The sequence below is a fragment of the Gavialis gangeticus genome, unplaced genomic scaffold (assembly GCF_001723915.1).
Source record: "Gavialis gangeticus isolate Ggan-Ray unplaced genomic scaffold, GavGan_comp1, whole genome shotgun sequence".
Classification (NCBI taxonomy): Eukaryota; Metazoa; Chordata; order Crocodylia; family Gavialidae; genus Gavialis; species Gavialis gangeticus.
This window is the reverse complement of record NW_017729032.1, coordinates 18,641,485-18,663,288: the sequence shown is the minus strand read 5'-3', so window position 1 is coordinate 18,663,288 and position 21,804 is coordinate 18,641,485. Positions and strand designations below refer to the sequence as shown.

The following is a 21,804-nucleotide window of genomic DNA, read 5'->3' as shown; positions in this document are numbered from 1 at the left end:
TGCCGCTGCTTCTTCCTCTACAACATCAGCATCACAAAGGGTTGCCCAATCAACATCCTTAAGTAACCAAATATTGCAACCAACTGTATAGAAAAGACTCTCATTAGCTTCATTTGTAGACAAGATGACACCTGAGGATCAGGAAAAAATTAACCAAGCTCTTGCAAGAGCAACACAAGATGCCATTGTCAATAACTGAAAATGCATACTGGCAGGAAGCTTTTAAATTACTAAGACCATCAGACCATTTGCCCAGCAGACATTCTTTGACCAAGCCTCCTTTTGTCAGAATATGAACATGTAATGCAAACTGTGCAAGGAAAAATCAATGAAGCACTGTCTTGCAGTACTTACAGATGGATGGACAAATCATAAACTTTGTGATAACAACACCGCAACCAGTTTTTTACAGAAGCATTGACACAGGAGAGAACAGGCATACTGGAGAGTATATCAGTAGTAAAATATGTGAAGTCCTACTTGAGAGTGATAAAGTATTTGTTTTGCTGACTGACAATGCAAGTAACATCAAATGTTGCAGAATACAGAACATCTTCAGGTATTTGATCCAGGAATGCTCTGCCAAGCATATCCCTCCTGCAACATGGTGGCAAGGCCTTTGCACAACAAAGCATCTCGCCTGCTTCAGATTCCTTCATCTTCTGCAGCATATGAAAGAAACTGGTCTATGTTTGGAAATACACCAAATCAAGAAATAAATTAACATATGAAAGAACAGAGAAGCTTGTCTCAATCCGGGCAAAACTTCAGTTTTCAGTAGTCCATGAAGATGATAAAAATGAAGAATCAGAAGAAGCAGAAGAAGCAGAAACTGTTGAGAGTGATAGCTCAGAAAAGGAGACTTACTAAGACAAAGTTTCATGTAGCAAAATTTGTATTCAATGAGTCTTGGGGGGGGGTTCCTTTTTTTCCTCAGTTCTTTTTCTAAAAACGAGTGCTTTCTATATCTGCTTGACACTGTGGAAGAGACTAAGTCCTGAATACATAATAACTTTTTTTGTTTTACTATAATGTTGATGGTTTCTTCTATTTTTCAGCTTTAATTTTTGCCTGCTTCTCGTAAACTGGCAAAAACTAAGAGATGCTAGGTTTCTTAGAGTTCAGCATCTTGTAGCTCCGTTTGTAACAAAAATTAAAAGCATTTTAAAGTAAATTTAATAAATTTGTAATTATTGTCTGAATAAACTATACTTTTAAATTTAAAAAATATACCAAACATGATAATTTTATGAGCAAACCAAGTTATACATAATACATTGTATGTTCTTAAAGTAGCAAAGTGAACTAAAATCTGTAAAGGGTGCTAAGAAAAGAAGTATTCTATATATCTCAATTTTTCCCAAAATTTCTGTTTTTTTCCCCATGGCCTCAAAATTTCCCTTCCCTCTCTTCCCAAAGTCTGCCCCCAGTATTTCTGGAGCCATGGGGAGTCTTCCTCCCAGTTTGTGCACCAGATTGAGATGGTGCATGGAGTCGGTTCACAGCTAGATCCAGCATGTACATTTGGATATGGCACACGGTTCTGGACCTAGTGTGCTGTGTCTGACCTTGTGCACCGGCTCTAGAGCCATGTGTTGGGCTGGATCTGGCATCCCAAGTCAGGAACTGTACACTGGCTCTTCAGACATGTACTGGGTTTGATCTGGCACACCAAGTACTGGACCATGTGCTGGCTCTGGGACTGGGTGCCTGGTTGGATCTTGCATGCAGAGTCTGGATCATGTGCTGGCTCCAGGGCCACATCCCAAGTCAGATAAAACACATGGTTTCAGAGCCAGCATATGCTCCCAGTGTGCTCTTGGGTTGTGCAGCCCCAGACCCACCATATGAGGTCAGACCCACCATGCCAGATGGGGCCCATTTCAGTGGCCCCAGACCCAGTATGCTGTATTGGTTCATGGACTCTATCCACCACTTGGGGCTGGCACCATGCTAAGGAGCAGGTCCAGCTCCCTAGCTACCGCTTCTCAGATAAGATCGTTTTTCTTCACGGTACCGTTTAAAAATCATGGTGAATGTTATATTCAGGGCTGTGTTACATGTGAGAAAATATAGTACATATCCATGCCTTAGCTGTTCATATGTCATATATACATACCTTACTGCTGAACTCATAATTCTCCATATATTTTTGTGTACCCTACAATAAGTTATATACACACAAACACTATACTACTGTATTGTAGTAGTATACATGTTCTACTACTACAATATAATGTCTATGGAGAGTTATGAGTTCAGCAGTAAGGCTAATGCAATATACTTAATTTATACCATTGCAAAAGGGGTATACGTAGGGATATACCAAAATTGCAATGTTGTGAATTTTGTGAAATCTAGCATTGCTTGCAAAAGTGGATAATGGTCATGAAATCTGCAGAAAAGAAAAGAAAACTTACTGAAAATAAACTAAAAATAAATGCACTGACTACTGGAGAGCCAGCAGTTCTCACGGCACTGCAGCCTGGCTGTGCAGCTTGCTGGGGAGAAAGTAAGGAGGGGGAGCTGCCTCCATTAAAAGCAGCCCAACATGGCTGCTGCTCCACCCTTCATTGTTGATTGTTTGATACGGCTGTCTGTCATGTGGCCTCACCCCACTCGACCAATAGCCCTCACAACCAATCAGTGGTGAGGGGTGGGGCTATATATGACAGCTCTTGCAGCCGATCAGCAGCAAGGGGTGGGGCCACAGGGGCCCCTTGGCCAATAAGAGGCATGGGGCGGCCCCACCATGATTAGCCTGTGAATATGCTGCTGGCCAGCCCAGAGATCTCATTGCAAAACTGGCTGGCCATTTCCTTGAGTTAAGTAGACCCCTAGTTATAAGAAATACTAAAATCAGCAAACCCCACTCTGTCAACACTACTAGCCTCATGGTTAACTTTTTTCACATTGTTAGTCTGTGTCACCTTCGGCAGGATTTTTTGTTATTCACAGAAGAGCTTTCTTTTGGCCTTAAATTAAGTCCTTTGTGATTTGTTTTAGTTTCTGAAACAGCAGTTCTGCTTGGATGGTTAAACATGTGGTTGTGAAGGTATCTATTTGTATCCAGTAATACCCAGAACTACTTACATTATGATCTGACACAATGATGGTTTCAAAGCAGAAGCCTAGATTCTCAACTGGGATAAATCAATGTAGCTCCATTCAAGTCAAAGAAGCCACACCAGTTTACATCAGCTGAGGGTTTGACCCAAAGGGTATTTGTTTTATTTTTCTATTAATTTTTGGATCAAGTGTTCTACATTGAATCTACAAGAGTACATTTAAAAAGGGTAAGTTATTAACTTTTCTTTTTATTATTATTTTTTATAAAAGTATAAGAAAAAATAAACTTTTTTTCCAGGTTGAATATATGTTGGTGTAAAAAAAAATCTCGTAGCCCATATTCAAGCTCACTGACCATTATTTTATTCATATGTCCAAACTGTCCTTTTTTCAAATGCATAAGATATGTTTCTTTTTAATCCCACCAGAGCTGCAAGATCTAGATTGAATTCAACCCATTTTGCCAAACTTTATCACAGTTTACAGTGCACAGGACCGGAAATGTAAACATATTTTATAGGATGATGCTAAGCTAACACAAGGGCTCATACTGTTGGCAGGTGATATGATTAACTTGCCAAGGAATGTGGGTGTTATATGCAGCAGAAGAGTCAAAGCTAGCGGGTAAAGGAGAAGCTAATATATACTGACTTTTCATTTGCATTAAGCCTGCCCTTTCAAGACTAAGTGGAAATGATGCTGATTAAAATGAAGGATGACAAGTGAGGATGTAATTGTACAACTGTCCTATACCAAGGAGTCACTTCAGATTTCCATACTATTACTGGTGTGGGGGAAATCACATAAAAGTCCTAAATATATCAGCCATGGAAAACAGACTATATTACTATGCAGGACAAATTTTGCCTGGGCTTATACCTCATGAAAACCCTGTTCTCCTTCAGGTTTGTCATGTTTTATAGCCTAGTTTTATAATCCTACACCTTGTGAAGGACTTCAGTTTTTCCAATTCTTCCCATACTTCTTTAAATTAGGGGGCTTGCTCTTTTGTAGTGGGGAGTGAAGAAAGCACCATCCATGTGATGAACAGTGCAACTGGAATTGCTCCTTCTACATATGCTGTCACATTCAGCTTGGTTGCAAACCACGTAAAATTGTATCAACTCCAGGATTACCAGAGCAAAATAAATCAGAGGGATGGGCAGGGCAGGGGGAGGGGGGCTGGCATAACAGGGCTTGAGGAAATTTGTCTAATGCCACAATGGGATCTGACCCCCGATCCAAACAAACTCGCCTCCTGCCATGCCATACGTGTATGGAAGGTCACACAATTTTGGGTTCAGATCCCAACTGTATCTTACTTGCCAGTGGAGTGGAAGCCTGGGACCGTGATCCCTGGCTCTCCCTGCACTGGCGTGTTTAAAGTTGGATGTCGACAATCAACTGATTGTTAGCTGGCTCCAGAGACCAACCGGAGCTGGTTCAAATCCCTGTGCAGTCCCTGGAACCCAATGACAATCAGCTTATTGTTGGCTGGATCAGAACCACGCCTGCCTTGACCTAGGTCTGGTGGGTCCCTGGAGCCAGCTGGTAATCAGTTGCTTGTTAGCAGAATTAGGACTCCACCAAGGTTTGAGTCCTCATGCAGTCCTTGCCAGCCAATGATTATCGTCAGTTGGCAGGGAGCGCACTAGGGTTTACACTCCCAGTACAGTTCCAATCCAGACAAAGATTATTGGCTGGCATGGCCTGCAAAGGGCTGTCCAATGTAGTCCTGATTCAACTGATGATCAACTCATTGTTGACCAGTGGGGACCACACCAAAGCCAGTTGGAGACCTGTTACATGTTCAATTTGTGGTGTGATGGAAATCAGTCACAAAATTATTACATATTTTTATGGCTGGTTCCCTACTCTCTGGCTTTCTAAATTTTTGTGTAATAATTTGGGTTGACATGGGGACTGAAAATCCCCATAGGAATACAAGGGGTTGACACTGCGCCTGACATTGCGCCCTGTTACATGTTCAATTTGTGGTGTGATGGAAATCAGTCACAAAATTATTATATGTGTTTATGGCTGGTTCCCTGCTCCCTGGCTTTCTAAACTTTTGTGTAATAATTTGGGACTTATTTGCTGTTTTATTGCACCATTAATTGCCTGAATGTGCGACTGGGTTACACTTAATCAGTTAAATGCGTCTTACGTGTAATGTCTGCCAGAGGCCCAAGATAACTTGTTTCCAGCACACTCCTACATCAGTCACAACAACAGATATTTAAGAGCCGAATCTTCAGCAGCACAAATAGGTGGATCACTGGCTGGGCAGGTTGCAGAACACATTTACTGAAATGTCCTGTTAACTGCCATGCAAAATTCAAGGTGCTGTCTTTGTATTTGTAACCTAAAAAAAGGGGAAGGCTCCTGAACGAATATGATACCACTCTGCAGTCCCTGTTCTATAACTCCCAAAGGGAATGATCCCTCCTCCTACTTCAGTTTGCTTTCTGATTTTAACTAACAGTCACTATACAAACAATGCCCATACATGCACTATATACATGTTGACGTGTGTTGAAGTGAACATCAAGAATTCCTAACATGTTCACATTTGCTCTTAGGTTAATCATTGCTAATACGCATGCTTGATCTGCATTATTTGAAGTGATGCATTATAAAGACTGGGAACCTTTCCTATTAGCATATACTGTGCAACTGGCTAATATTACTCTAGCTATTATTACTGCTACCCTGTATGAAATAAATAGTACCTTATGAAATTCTCTCAAGACTATTTTCAATCAGGATTTTCTTCCACTACGTAAAAATCTAAACTACATTATCCCTTCATATATTTGGCTTACAGGAAATATCCTTTCATAGATATTATGAAAGAATATTAATTTCTATGATTATGTATGAGGCATCGCTTATCACTAATACGGCTACTAACTTCCAAAGAAGTTAAAGTATTCTAATTCTAAATATAGATAACCTCATTCAAGTCCTTGAGTAATGCTTAATTTTACAAATGTGGCATATTACTGTCTTGATACTGTGTCTTGCAATACAATTATTCTGTTAACTTCTCCAAAATGTTCTAAGAATATGCAAACCCTTTATAAGACAACATGCCCAATGAGGTAGAAGTAGTCCAACAAGTCCTAGTTTCTTTACATCTAAGCAGAAGACAAATCTTTTATGATTTTCCATAATGGACAAGGTGTCCAAATTAGCTGCTTCTTTCCCCCCCTCACCCAAAAAAATACAGTATGCAGATAGGGATGCAGTTGTGGAGCTGGCTAAGTAAATAGTACCCAGAAAATAATTTACTCTATGTTCTATGAGCTGTTTTTAAGTCTGTGTCAGTTTTTCCATGATACACATTAAAATCCCATCTATCTCACTTGGGGTGGGGAGAGGGGAGTCACTACAAATTGAGATGCCATGGTTGGGAATATGACTAAAGGAACTTGACAGTTTTTTAGCTACGTTTAATGTGCAGTTTCAGAATATATTTCTTCAGCTGCATATACAAACAATGCATTCTTTATGCTCTCCTCACTTGCAACATAGAGACTTCTTGCCCAGGAGAACAAGGGCAGGAATTATGTCATTGGTCTTAAATTCTGCATGACAAAGACACACTGAGTGGTTCTGAATGGATTAAAGGTGGGACCTCATGCTGCAGCTTTCGTATTCCCTAGTTTCAGGGGAAAACTATTTCCCCATTAAGATACTGATCCCAGTCTCCAAATAAATCAATCATTAAATGTAAACCAGAATACAAATGTAGTATCTTTCTGTATAGAATTAACTTCCCATCCATTAACAACCCACCCAGCCAGTTAGGTTTCTACCCAAGTTGCCACAGGCGCTCTCTCTTCAGAGTTTGAAACAGATATATTTCCTGGTCTGTCCTTCTCAAGTTTTGTAAAGAATAAGGCTACAGGGAGAAGAAAATTAACCAGTACATCAAGACAAGTTCTGGAGACTGGCCCATGAAGGTTATGTCATGGTCCAGCTAGTCTGATGGCAAATGGGTCCTAGCCTAACTAAAATAGAGAAGTTACTCCACTTCAATAACAAGAGGAAATGGATAACATAGGCCCCAATGCTCACTTTGATCTACGTATACTACAGTATTGCATCCAGACTGGTCAGAACAGGAAGTTTGAATGAGCTGAAGTAATGCCCTCGTCAGCCTAAGGAACCATATTTTTGGTGAAAAAAGAGACTGCCCCTATTACATAAGAAGTTTTTTGATAGGTAAGGAAGTGGCTGGGCTACAATCAGTGGCAGATCTGGGTGGGGGGTGGGGTGCAGTGGTGCACTGGCACCCCCCTTTGATTCCTGCTCCACCCAAGCTTTAAAACAAGCTGCCTAGGAGCGGCACCAACATTTTTTATTCAGGCAACAATTTTATTCAGTCAACTGATTTTATAGCTCATTAGCATATCCCTGACTCCTGCTAATTGCTCTCCACTGCACAGGTGCTAACAATTCTCTCTCCTTTTTAATGATCTTGATGTTCCACTATTCAAACAATCCTTTGTTCTGCAATTTTGCTCTTAACCATTCCTGGTAATGTCTCATAGCCCATCAGATTGTTTTTAGCTCTAGCTAAAAACCTTTTCTCAGGTGTGGTAGTATTTACTCAGATTTAGAAATGGCTGACAGTGAAATCTTGGAGGTTAAGACATGGAAGAAGTCTAGATTTCATTTTGTGAATTTGAATAAGAGACGTACATTTCAGTATAATGACTACAGAACTAATGAAAATGTCTTTTGATTATTTTCACTCTTGCTGCCTAGTTTGTTTTGCTTTTTTATTGTTATATATAATCTAGCAAATTAGTGCACATTCCAATAGTTATACTTGTTCTTGCTCTGATCTGAAACTGAATAATATAGCACAAGTCCCCTATAAAGCTTATACTCGCTTTAACTGGAGAAAATGTGTTTGTGATATATTTGATGATGTGCCACATATTCTGCACCACCCTTTTCAAAATCCTGGATACATCTATGGCTACAGTGGTCTCTTCTCCTTCGACACATAAGCAGACTTTTAAATAGCCTTGAAGGAAAAGCCATCCTCTGGCTTCCTCTACTACTGTTTGCATTTCCTCGAAATACAGTGGTTCTGAATCTTTTCAAAGCATCTCTGAATATTGTCTCTCTTGCAGACATAGGAACAGTTTCTTATTCTCCTCAGCCTCAACTTTTCCCCCCTTCAGTGAAGACAGGCAGATCATACTTCCTCTCAAATTGCTTGAACCCCATCAACTGAAAGCAGGATTTTCAAAAGCACTTCACTACTGCCTCACTCAGCATTATAATCACTACATGAGCAAAGGAGAGTAAGTCTTATTTTCAAAAGCAATTTAGGCATTTAGGAGCCTTGGCCTCACTGAAGTCAACTGAATTGGCTGAAGTACCAGATTTTTCAAGGCATTTCAAACCTGACTCACTGACACTGGAGTGTTAAACTGCCTTGAAATATCAGGGCCTACTAGCTTGTTTTCCAATGGTATCCATGCACTGTCACTGAGGCCCAGATCCACATGAGGACGTAGAGTGGTGGCACTCAGCATTAGCGCAGAACTCCAATATCGGATATGCTGAATTACCATGTTAAGTACCTGCAAGACAGTAATGTACAAATGTAGCTCTCTTGCTTCCAGTGCAGGAGGTAGTGTGCACAGTACTTGAGGCTCTTGCTACCTGACATGGTGCATTTCCATTGCAGACCTGCTCCTATGTTCCCTATAAAATGAATGAGGATAGTTATGGCCTAGGAATGGGAAATGTGTAAGCCAGACATTAGAAAATGCTGAAGAAAGCTCAGCTCTGGTCCCCGCTACAGGAACTGGATACACATTTTGCATTTAATGGCCATTGGATAAAATGTGTAAATGATGTTGGGAGTAGGGACTATAACCCAGGATCATCCCTTCCAGGGGATGGCACTCACTGCTGGGCTTTGGACTTCCACTTGTGTCCTCTTCTGGACCCAGGAATCCAGGACTTGTGGCTGCACAGCAACCAAACTTGAACAGGAGAGGGGAGGGTTCCCTTAATCCAGGCTTGCTATGAGCCTGACAGTTAGGTCACTCTCCTGGGAGGTGGGATATATGACTCCAGGGAAAGGTGAATCTAGAATTTGTGTTCTCAGACCCAGCATGTAGCATGTTCTAGTGCCTGAATTGCTACATCATTATATGAAAAGTAGCTATAGCTGCTGGACTCTGTAATGACCTCACTGATCTAAATACATCTACTGGATTGGTCCCTCCAAAGGACTTAGGTATGGGGACCTATCTGTGAATCCCACATGAACTTATGTGCAAGATAGTTGCCAAGATGCTGGGTCAAGACAGGCATTTCTGGGCATTCACAGTTGCAGAGGGGTGTGTGTGTGTTGTTTTACTGGTGAACAGTTATGTTCCCACTGATTTTCAGGTGCCTAAATGCTTAGGCGAGGCTCTCATGGATCACACTGTTGGACTTCTGTGCTTAAATTCTGTCTGCATTACATTTTAGATTCCTCAGTGCTTTTTGGATCTTGCTATTAAGCACTTCTTATGCTCTAGCTCTACTCTAAGATTAATATCACTGTTTCTCTTGGAAGCAGATTCCAACATGGAAAACTCTGTCAAAAGGTGCCTCATACAAGGGCAATAAAATCTCCTCTTTTCCTGCATGCCCAAGGTACTGAAGACAGGCTCATCTTTGGGGAACTTTGTCCTCAGTTACTCAAAACCACATGTACTTTTCAAAGGATAGAAAGGATAAAGGAAGAGTTGTATATGAACACTAGACTGGGAGCTATATTCTGAATAGATGAGGGAATGATAAAAAAAAAAACTGTAGCAGTCTTCCGTTCTCAAGCCAGCACTAAGGGGCTTGTTATATGTTATACTTTGAGCTGCTAAAATGTTGATTGGTGTTAGTGCTAGCTTGAGTTTAGAGCCATCTCACCTTAAGGCTAAAACCCTTCTCTGACTATCCCCCACCTGCACAGCTGTGACTTACCACTACAGGGCAAGTGAGCCAGGACAGACTTCTGTCCTTGCTCTAGGTGCGGTGTGTGAGAAATGCATTGTAGGAGCAGTAACATGAAGCTGGAAAATGGAGTTTTAATGGGATGTGGGTTGGTAATGAACTGGGAGGTGGAAAAGAAATGAGGGTGGAGGAAGGACAGTGAAATGAAGGAAGTCAGCCATGGAAGAAAGAAAAAAAAAAGAAGAAACAAAGAAAAAGTAAATGAAAGACCTCATGTTTGAAGAAGCAGTGATTGGGACTGGGGTGTAGAGGCTGCTGGCTGTGCTTCCCTGGGTGGCTGGGAGGTGAGAGCAGTGGGGGTAGGTGCTTTTGGGGGAGGAAGTCCCAGCTCATAGGGATCTGATTTGGCCCCCTACCTTGTTTCCCTCCACCCCCATGAGACCCCACTCCTGGACCCATCCTTGCCTTGCGGTCTGGCTAGCTGGCATATGCTCTGCAGGCTGTTTGCCCAGGGTTGCACCCCTGGGCATGGGAAGGTCACACTCCCGAGGGGCAGGAGGGGGAGTTGACTTGGTGCCAGAAGTAGGCAGTAGAGTTCTGGGAGTGGAAGGTTTGTTCACACAGAACAGGAGGATGGGAGAGGGGACACTGCCTCCTGGGATGCTGGACGACTGCAACTTGGGTGGCTCATCTATGGGGAGTGGCCACACAGTAATAAAACAGGAGCTGGGTAACGCAGCTCAGAGAGAAACCTGCCCTGGAGTGGCATAACTCTTAAGCTGCCTAAAGTATGCTAGGAATGAGTTTCTGGTGTTAAGCTACAGACAATCCAGGGGCTAAGAGGTCCAGGAGCTGCCTAAGATTAATGTGTAACAAGGTCCTTACATGATGTACTTTAAGCTTCTCAAATGCTGGTCAGCGTTAGTGTTAGTTTGAGTTTAGAGTAGTTGCACTTTCAGGCTAAAAACCTTCTCTGACTATCCCTGACCTGTACAGTTATGACTTGTCACTGGAGGCCTGGCAAGGGGCCTGATTAGGAGCTACAGTAGTCAGTTGCCCACACAGAACAGAAGAGTCTGGGGAAGGGGACACTGTATCCTGGGATGCTGGAGGACTGAAACTTGGGTAGCTTATCTCTGGAGAGAGGCCACACATTCTTGGAACACAGATATAAACCTGCCCTGTAGTGGCATAACTTTGAGATCTCTAAAGGGTGCTTAAAATTAGTTTATACTTCTCAATGTGTGAAAATTCAGGGGTGAAGAGCTTCTTGAGCTGTCTAAAATTAATGTATAACAAGACCCCAACATCGATTAACACTTGAGCAGCTCAAAATACAATGTGTAACAAGACCCAAAGTGAGGTAACAAGTACTTGCCAATTCACGGGAATCTCCTCATTTAAGTGTTCAGAAACTCATATCTGAAAAGAAGTGGGTGGGCCTACTCTAATGCCTGAATATTCAGCAATAAAACCTATGAATCAGCACAGGGGCTCCATTCACCTGCAGAACGTATGAACATCATATTTCTATTTAGAAATATAGCCATCAAATATCAACCTTCTTATTACCACTTGAAAGTATGGAATTAAATATACTAAGCCTACACAGATAAGGCGGGTTAATAGACAACATTATGATTTTCAGTAAGGCAGACAGGATTCTAAAATGGTCCAGTATTTATGAAAGACAAAATGTAGAAATGGATAGCAAGATCTGGGGCAATTTTATTATTCACAGCCAAGAAGAGGCATTTTAAACACTAACAGCATATTCATCTAGCATAATAAATGAAGGACTGACATAATGAAATTGAATTTCAAAGACAAATGATAGAAAATAATTTAAACTTGACTTGTAGATGTAAACAAACATATCATTTTATATAATTACATATGTAAACCTCTAATTTAGAGAATGTATTCTGATCCTAAACGAATGATACTTCATGGAATAAGGAAAAAAACATTAGCAAGACTGTGCAATTACTATAAACATTGCTGTATTATTGTTTTTGTTGGTATGAGACAATGAAACTGAAATGACCTCTCTTAAAAATTACTAAGCATAAAATGCTATTAAATACATATTTAGGTTTTCTAACATTGTTTCAGTAAAAAAAAAAAAAGACACAGTTAAAGAACGAAGTTTTTATCCAATTCTGATGCGTTTTTTAGAGCATAGCAAGTGGGCACCCCAGGGCTGGTCTAAACATAGGCCCACCCACTTCACCTGCCATGCCTTAGATGATACAATGAAATGATGTTAACAAGGCAGAAGGCTGCCCATTTACTTGCCCTGGTGACAAGGGTGTATGTACATAGCTCTGACCAGTCCATACTATGTCCCAAGCCTTGTAAATGTTCCTCCAGTGCTTCACACTAGGATCCGCACTCCAGAGTCTCACATGGGACTCTCACTCCCCCTCAGAACTTGTAGTCCCAGTGCCTTGCAGATGTCTCATGGTCTGACACCCAGCCTATTTATCTGGCTTATCACCTGGATACTCATTCACTTGGGCCCCCAGCCCAGCTCCCTTCAGGGCTCTCAGCCCCTACCAATCCAGGCTCCAAGCCCCAACCACTCTTGGGGCTCCAACCGCCTCTCTACTTAGGGCTCCAAGCCCCACTCTGGGCTCCAAGCCTGCAGTACTGGGATCAGGGCTCCAAGCCTCATCCCCTTACCCTCTCTGGGCTATAATTCCCTTTTCCCTTTGCCCAGGAGCTCCCAGCTGAGCACTGCCACAGGTCCCTCCACCTGACCTGGGCCCTGCCTCAGCACTCACAGTGAGTCTCGGCTCCCCGTGCTGGATCTCGCTTTCCAACCAGGGATGTCGGGCTGGGGTTAGAAGGCACCCCATACTCACCTTTCACTGCAGAGGTGACTGACCTGGCATTTGCAGGGACTGCTCTGCCACAGGCAGCCCCACCAGGCCATCCTTCCCCAGCAGGGTGCAGTTTTCTGTCATACCCAGGAAAAGGAACCTCCTACCATCTCCATAGTTCCTCCCTTACCTCCAAGGTGTTCTGAGCAGCAGCTCAGCTTTCAGAGATTTCACAGACTTTGGGCTGGAAGGGACCCCAGAGGATCATTGAGTCCAGCCCCCAGCTGGTGGTATATCTCCAGCTGCTGGCAGCAAACTGCTGCTGGCTTTGCGCTTCAGAGCCCCTGTTCTTACAGGGCACAGCTGGGCCCTGTTCCCCAATTTGACAGTTGTGCTTAATTGGGATTGCAACTGCTGCTGCTCAGGCCCCTGCAAGAAACAGAGCACACCCAGTGCTCTGTTATAGAGAGGTATTTGTGACACTGTTTCTTCCAAAAAGTGGGCCTCCTTTAAAATGTTCATCTCACATTATCCTTGCTCAAGCATTTGATGATCGAATTTAGCTTTTTATTCTTAAACTATTGTCAAAATTAGAGGCAAAAGGGGTGTGGAAGAATTTTCTATCCTACCTAGCTGAACATGTGACTGAAAGGGACTTCATGGAGCACCAAGTCCAGCCTCCTGCTATTGCAGGCAAAGGTGTCATATAGGCTCTTATACGACATTAAAGGCATAATGGGATCTGATTTGATCTTCTAAACAGTCATGCCTTCTGCAGTGCTACACAAGCATGGCAGGAAGCACAAATGTGGGATTGGGGATCAAATCCTAATCATGCCCTATTGCCAGTGCAGGGGCAAAAAATGATTCTGGGCTCCCCATGCACCAGGAATTAGCAAACTGAGTGCCAATAACCCTGATTCAGAGTGCCAGCCACCTGATGGGCATTCCCAGGCTTGGAAGCACATCACAGCCCTTCATTCCAAAGGGCTAAATGCATGATCTTGCATAATGTACTACTGAATTACATCCCATTTCCATTATTACCATCCTGAAGGTCAGACATTTCTTCCTGAATTATATTTTGCCCTTCCTTCGTAATGGTGTGACTACAAATTTTATGCCATCTTTGAAGTTAATTGCAACACTCTTATTTTTTGTCTCAATGTCATAAGTCAAAATAGTTCTAAAACTAATTCTTTTGGAACTCTACTAGTAAACCTCACTTCCAAGTGGTACATTTGGTTTCACAATGTTACCCACACTTGTCTCCCTTTTAGCCAGTTCCTTATAAACTGTCTAGTTCTTCCTGTAATCCCCATTTTTTCCAGCATAGCTAATGCTTTTGCCCAAGGAACATATCGACAGCTTTTCTGAAGTCCAGGTAAATGAGACTTAATATACGATCTAATAAACAGTATTTCCCTTACCGAGAAGACCAGTTAGTCTATAAAAGAAAGTTATCAGGTTAGTTTGACATAATCTACTTTTATCCAGCTTGCTTTATATCCCACTTTCTATTTACCCACATGATCTCAATTATTCTTTCCTGCAAAATTATTCTAAAATGTCACATATTAACGGGGCATGATTAAATCTGTAGTTTCCTGGATACCTGTCTTTCACCATAACCTACATTTGCTATTTTCCAATCAAAGGTACCACTGTTCAATTTTAGAAATGTATTAAGATACTTGCTATAAGACCTGTGATTTCATGTGCTAATTCTTTCACAATTAGCACATGAAAGCTAATGAAAGATGAAGATTATCTTGTCTCTCTGGCATGAGCACCTTAAGCATGGAGTTTTGCTTTCATCAGCTCCATGATAATTTCTATAGAATAATTCCCATTAGCCTTCTTGCCTTTGCACCCTCCACCTCCAACCATGGTCAATATCATCGTCTTCCTCAAAAACTATGTCCAAGTATTCTTGTAATGTTGAGATGATACTTCTCTCTACCTCATTGTTACTGCAGAATGCCATTTCTTCTTGTCTTTATTTTTCTTCATCTGGGCAAATAACATTTTGCCATTTGCCTTAATTGCCAATTGATTTTTGGCAATTCTCACTTTATTCCTTAACTACTATTTTATTTTATTCTATTGATATGCCATCCTTCCCAACATAGGCTCTGGGTGGCTTATAATAAGTGGACAGAGTAACTTATAAAAAGGGGGAATGAACAAGAGAACAAAACAATCGAAGAGGGAAACTAGATCATCACCATTAAACAGAATCCCTGCTAACCAATAACCCAGCCTAGCTTTTTTTGCTAAACAGCTGCCCAAATAGGAATGTCTCACATTGCTTCCAAAAGATGTCCTGGTTTGGGCTCTGTCAGGCCTCAAAAGGGAGGAGTCGGATGAATGCTGCTGAAAATTACTTCAGCCTCTACCTCTTCAAGAATCTCCATCACCTTAGTATTGTCCTCTTTGTTTCACTCCAGTGGGAATCGTACAGTGTCATTTATGCAAATTTATCATCATTGCTACTGCCTACATCTATTTCACAAGTATGCAGGGGTCTAAATAAATTGGAGGCCCCATTCTGTTTGGTGTTTACACACTACATCTCTGCTTTCTAAGCCCTCCAAAAGACAGTGAAATGCCAGGGGTGTAGATGTGGAATATAAATCAAATGTAAGGAATTTGCCTGTGCATTTGCAGAGTTGTTTTGTTTTTTTTTTAATAAAAACACACCAAGTGCCAGAGCTCCACTGGCTCCTTCACCTCACCATTATTAACCAGCAATTTCTTATAGGTGTCACAGCACTGGATAGCTCGAAGGAGTCCATGACAACTGTACTGCTGTGAAATGACTGTACAAATGTCCTCGGCTGTGGGGGCTGTCAGAATGGAGACAATCTCCTAGAAATGCTTCCCTGTAGCAATTTTTGTAGTCTGAAAGTTAAAGGTTTTTAGAAGTTCCTTATTAAAAGATAAATTAATAAATAAACTAGAATAAAAACAACATGTGACTTCCTTTCTGTCTTTTCACTAGAAAACCCTCCCTCCTAAACAACTCATTGTTAATACGATGCTTCAGCGCAGATTTTAACATCTCCCTGTGTCTCTCTCTCATTTTCAACGAGAAATTACAGCATTCTATTCTGGTTGTAATTAGCATGTAATTAGTACTTGCAGAAGTAGCTATAAATATATATAACTGGTGGCTAGCTTAGTATCCAATACACATGATCATTATACAATTTTCTTTAATTTTTCTATCTAAAAAGCCTGCTAACACTGCAAATAATCGTGAATGAGCCAAGCTAGCCTCTGGTTATAATTTATGCTAATTGGTTTCACCCTGTAGAAGAAAGCAAACTTGTCTAACATTAAGGGGCGGAGAGGGTAGGTGGTGCCACTCTCAGTGGTTTGGGGGTATGTAATAGCTGACATGCACTCTGTCCTCCGGGCTTTAACACATTACAAGTCATTGTTTGAGCCAAGTCTTTGGCATATTATGATGCTCTGAGAAAGATGCAGGGGGAAAGAAGCAAGTCCACAATCTCTGCTTTTGTAAAAAAAATATGCAAAGGTCACAGCATGGTGAAGTCTCAGGAGCTTTCTTTTATCCATTACAGGGGAGGAGTGAAGGGCTCACCGCCTAATAGGCACAGCTTCGTTTGTGCTTCCTAATCTAGACACTCTTGTCTCGAGAAGTGATTTTACATTTTTTCCATGCACGTTATGAATGAGCAGTGTTCTCGATGATGGGAAAGCAGCCTCCCCTCTCTCCCAACTGTGCTCAGAAGAAAGGGATTGATCTCTTATTACAAGCAATTGTCTCCAGCATAGCAAAGCCAAGGTTAATTTGGGTTACCAAAGCACCATGACAGTGGTGCCCTATGCTCATTGCAGATTATCAAGGTCACATAAACCTCATCATCATCACTACTAAAAATGCTTCCTCAGTGAAGTGACCTTCCTTGGTCAGCTGCAGAATGAAGCCTCAGAAAAGATTTGTGGCCTTACTCCATGTCATATTTATCTCATGAACAGACATGTGCACCTCCCCTATCATTAACATCCACTACCTTTTACAAAGGATCCTTCCCCTTGTCCCTCGAGGGAACAGTACTGGAAGATGTGGGTTTCCTTCCCAGCTTTGTCTCTATGTCTCTCTGGGACCCTCTGAGTCATTTCATGTCTCTGTACCTCAGTTTTCTCTCCTATAAAGCAGGGATAATGAAACCCTGTCTTTGCAAAGTGCCTTGCACTCTATAAAGAAAAAAAGTACCATGCGAGAAGAAAGTAAAATCATTAGCTCATATTCCTATCATGTACAATTGTAATCACATTAATTGCATTCTAAAATTTATTATTAAGTAGCTGAAAAAAGAATTCCTTCGAAACCCGAAATAAATACTATTCTTTTCCATGGGCTGATGCTTTCATTTGTCTGTCACAGTAATGTCTACCTCTCCGATGCTGGACACTTTCTTAAATTGATTTCAAAATACAAACTTAAAATTACCACCAGTCCCCTACTCTGGATGGTCTGACAAATAATGAAGCATATAGTCAAGTGAAGAAATGAATGGCAATGGCAGCAAACCTTCCTCCTCAAAAAAAACCCCAAAACATTTCTCCATCCCAGCTTGTGCAAAACCATATCATCATCCTCCTCACAAATAAAATCCTTACAACGCCTTCCCTAATCACTTGTCCAAATGGAGGGGACGTGAGAAGTGCAGTTCGGTGATCGTGCAATGGTTCCAGAATTGTGAGCTCAGCCTAGCTCTGGACTCACGTTGGCCAAAGGTGCAATGGGTATCTGGTCATTTAGGGGAGTCAAAAGTGGCTGGATGAGATGCTAGTTACACCACTCCTTCACACGCTGCTGGCTAAAGAACCTGGCATGCCATGCTACACTAGCCTGGTGGACTGATAGGGTTGGATAACAAGGTGCCATGAGAGGTCAGCAAAGCTTTACCTGAGCAGAGAATGCAGCCGTAGGGTAAGGGAGAGATGTAATTTTAGGTGGTACTCATTTCCACCATACACTTGCAAGACACTAGCTCCATCCCACCCTGCCATAAGGAGGTTTTGCTCAACCACTTTTGCCAGAGAAGAGAGGAACGCCTCCAGAAAACTGACTTACCTGATGATCCGCTCTTGGAACCACAGGGACAGTGCCAGAATAAAGATTTATGAATGAGATGCTGTGGATGAGTGAAATGAGGGCAACCAGGAGAACATCTCCTTGGTTACCTAAGGCTTGGCCCACAGCCTGGTCATGAAGCTGCCCAAAGCCCTGGGGAATTGATCATTATTAAATAACTTAATAGATTTGCTTATAAGGTCTGTCAAATTACAAGGGCAGGAAGAAATAAGGAGTCCATGACTGGAAGCGAGGGTGTCGGAAGGGATGGAGGAACAAGGAGAAGTTGAGAAGAAAGGAGAGCACATGGATGGATAGGAGGAAAAGAGGGAGGTAAATATAAAGAAATTGAAAGTAGGGCACAGGATGAAGTGGTGTGAACTGAACAGGAGCCAAGTTGCTGCTGCGGTGAGTAGCATGAGCTAGAGGGCGGCACCTAAACACATTGTGTGCACTTAGAGTCTCCAATGGCTTCATTAGGTGTTACAGTTGTAGAGCCCAGACCTCAAACATCTTCCTTCCCCGCTCATCTCCCAGCACAAAAGCATTACTTTGAACTACTGTTCTTCAGCATCCTAAAGATATTTGCTGCCCCCAACCCAATTTCAGTCTCTTTCCCTTTTGAAGACACTCTGGTAATTCCCCTTTTGAAGGTCCTGTCTGGTGATCACTCTGATGAGGGATGGGCCCAAGCTCAGGTTGGCTGTTCTTCCTAGCCAGGCAGAAGGACGAAGCGAGGTGCTTCCAAAGGAGCTGGCTGACAGAGCAAGCAACGCTCCTCCGTGACATTGCAGCTGCTCTTCCACCTGTCTCTGCCCCTCCCTCCCCCTGCATTGGCATCAATAATTTCTTCTCCCTAACTATCCCTTCTTCCCCCCCTTCTCTCTTTTTTCTTTAAGAGGAGGAAGGGACTTCTGGTAGCCTTGTGAAAACAAAAAAACAAAAAAAAACCAGGCACTGCTCTTAACTGTCATGCTGATTGCAAGCTGAAGAGTACTGACAGGGTAACACACACCTGCATGGGAAAATCTATTCTATTCTAACCTCTTCTGACTCCGAAGCTATTTCTTATTGCACTACTGGATACAAATGATTCTGAGGCAAAGTAGGATGCTTGGTGTGCTCATTTGCATCTCATTACCCAGCATGCTCTTCCCCCTCAAAGCTATTTTCATAGCAGTATTGTTGTCAGAGCCTTGGGAACAAGTGGAAAGATTTGGGTGTGCTTGGGGCACACAGAGTTCTTTTCTGCGTGCTTTGCTTCCCCTTAGTAATGAAAAGCATTGCACAGTGGTCAAAATGATCCAATTTTACATTTTCAAGTCTCTGTGGGGGGGGTTTTTCACTAATTTACACCATCAAGAACAAATTTTGAACAAAAAATAAGATTAGAAACATAAGCCTAATGCTCTACTCCTTAAAGTGCTCACGCATGAAGGTTTTTGATCAGGGATTAAGAAATGAGATTTAACTTTCACCTGCCTTAAATTTAGTTTGCATGAAGAACACATTCCAGTAAAATATGGTTCATTGTTTAGTGACGGGCAAATACCCAAATATTATACCTCAGAAAATTTAGCATCTTTCTCTGCATACTGAATGTCTCTGTTTAGAGCGCTGAATACACCAGGTCTTGTTACTGTCTACATTAAAGACACTGATGATTTCTCCCTGTCCAATTTCTTTAAAAAAGCAGTAGCTTTCAAATAGTTGTATAAGATGTCAGCCAGGACAAATGTCTAAAGTCTGAACCGCTGCGGTGAATGTTGTTTTCTGGCAATTCTACAATATCAGAGTTGATTTAAGGATCACTTAAGCCTGTTTTTATACACCAGTACCAAGAAGAATAAAAGATTTCAGACATAAGACTCAAAACAAGCCCTTGCAATTTAAAGTTTTCCATAATTCTCAATATCTTTTTTAGATACTTGGAAGTCAAATGCCACTCCCTGATCATTTTCTTTTCTTTTAACTTGACACTTTCAAAAAAAAAATAAATTGAGCAGATTGGCTCTTCAGTACTGTGCACACCAATGGTACCTCCTGATGGAAGATTATAGAGTGCCTCAAAAATGTTGCTGAATTAAGCTGGATAGCCATATGTATCGCCCCTCTTCCCCTTTTACAGACTTGAAAATTCAGGCATAGACCTAATGCTATATGATAAAGACTGATGCAGAACACTGAGGGAGGGAGGAGGGAGTGGCATTTTAATTAGAGCAGTTCCCAGAGAGCCGTACCAATTAAAACACCTCACTATCACATGTATTAAGCCCCCGTGGGTTTAAAAGTGGCTGTGGGGCACTTTACCTAAACCTCATTTTACAAGGTTTAGATAAACCACCCCAGGAGCCATTTTTAAATGTGCGGAGGCTTATACACATGATAGTGGGACCATGCTGGAGTGTTGCAATTAGACACAGTCTAATTAGAAAGCAAACCAGCACGTGTATAGGCAGTCACTGTTAGCACAACTGGGTTAAAATACACATCTTCAGACTTCCAACTTCAGACTTCTAATAACAACACCTGAACTGAGATTTTAAAATAAAAAATTATGCACAGACACAAAACAAAAATAATATCCAAGACCAAAAAAAAGAAGAAAATCAATAACAGATGGTTTATTACCATGATTCTTCCTCTCTTCAAAGTCTTAGCAGTGATAAACCCAGAAGTATCATGGGACATGAGTTTCAGAGAGATGCTACAAAATACACCAGAGGGGTGTATTTTCATGCCTGTATGGACCTTTTCAATCACATATTAGTAAATTTAATAGAAGCATGTCACTTCTTCAGTACCAAGACAGGCCTATTTAACTGGTCCAGAAATTGGTCCTTTAGAACGTTCATGTTCAGATTATGCTTCTTGTAAGCAACAACAATGTAGATAGGGTAGTGAAAACAACAGACAGAAAGTATATGTTAGATGACACAGAGAAGGCAAGGTGGATATACACCCTCACAGACTAACAATATAAAATATATGTACAGAGAGAGAGAGAGAGAGAGAGAGAGAAAGCGCGCATGGGCACACACACAAGCTTTCACAAACCCAAGTTCATTTATCAGATGCTGCATACAGAGAATCACCCTTGGCTTATCAAAGGCCACCACACTTCATCATTCCCTTTCCCCTTGCTGCCACTTCCCCAGCATCCTCCATATTCAGTCTCTCCTTGGGTTTGTACAACTCTCAAAGAAAGGAAAATCTTTCCTATTCCTACAGGAGGATAGCTCTGGAATGAGGGAAGGTTACCTAAAAACAGCACCTCTATTTTAATTCAATACTGGGTAAACCATTCAGAAATGTTATTTATTAACGCACACGATAGGAGGAGATGGAAGGCTATAGCTAAGGCAATTATAGGCCCCTAAGGACTATGAAAACAGACAGGACACACAAGAATAATACATGACAGACAGACAAGCCAGATAGATTGATTGATCGATCAATCTATAATAGGACTATGACAATATAACTAATATAAAATCATATCCCTCCCCCCCCGGTGCCATAGTTATAGTGGAACATAAACTGAGCATAGCCTAATCTAGGAGTATGGCGTGGAAGCTTTTCAGATTGAACATCCAGATATTTAAGAGAGAGAAATATATCTAGACATTCAACCTGAAAAGTTGCCACGCCACACTCCTGGATTAGGCTATGCTCAGTTTATGTTCCACTATAACTATAGCACTGGGGGAGATACGATTTTCTATTAAAACTAGCCAGTTACCCATCAAGAATGATGGGGGGGGAAGTGGAGCAGGTGGGTACAGAGGCCTGTGTCCAGCCACCCCCGCCTCAGGCTGGGTCCAGAGCCGC

At 41.7% G+C, this 21,804-nt stretch overlaps 1 protein-coding gene across 5 annotated transcripts in view; it reads right to left on the bottom strand.

Annotated features, from left to right (window-relative positions):
• Positions 1–21,804, bottom strand: part of FAT3 (FAT atypical cadherin 3) — a 745,318-nt gene that overhangs the window by 285,106 nt on the left and 438,408 nt on the right. The gene's annotated exons all lie outside the window — the stretch shown is intronic.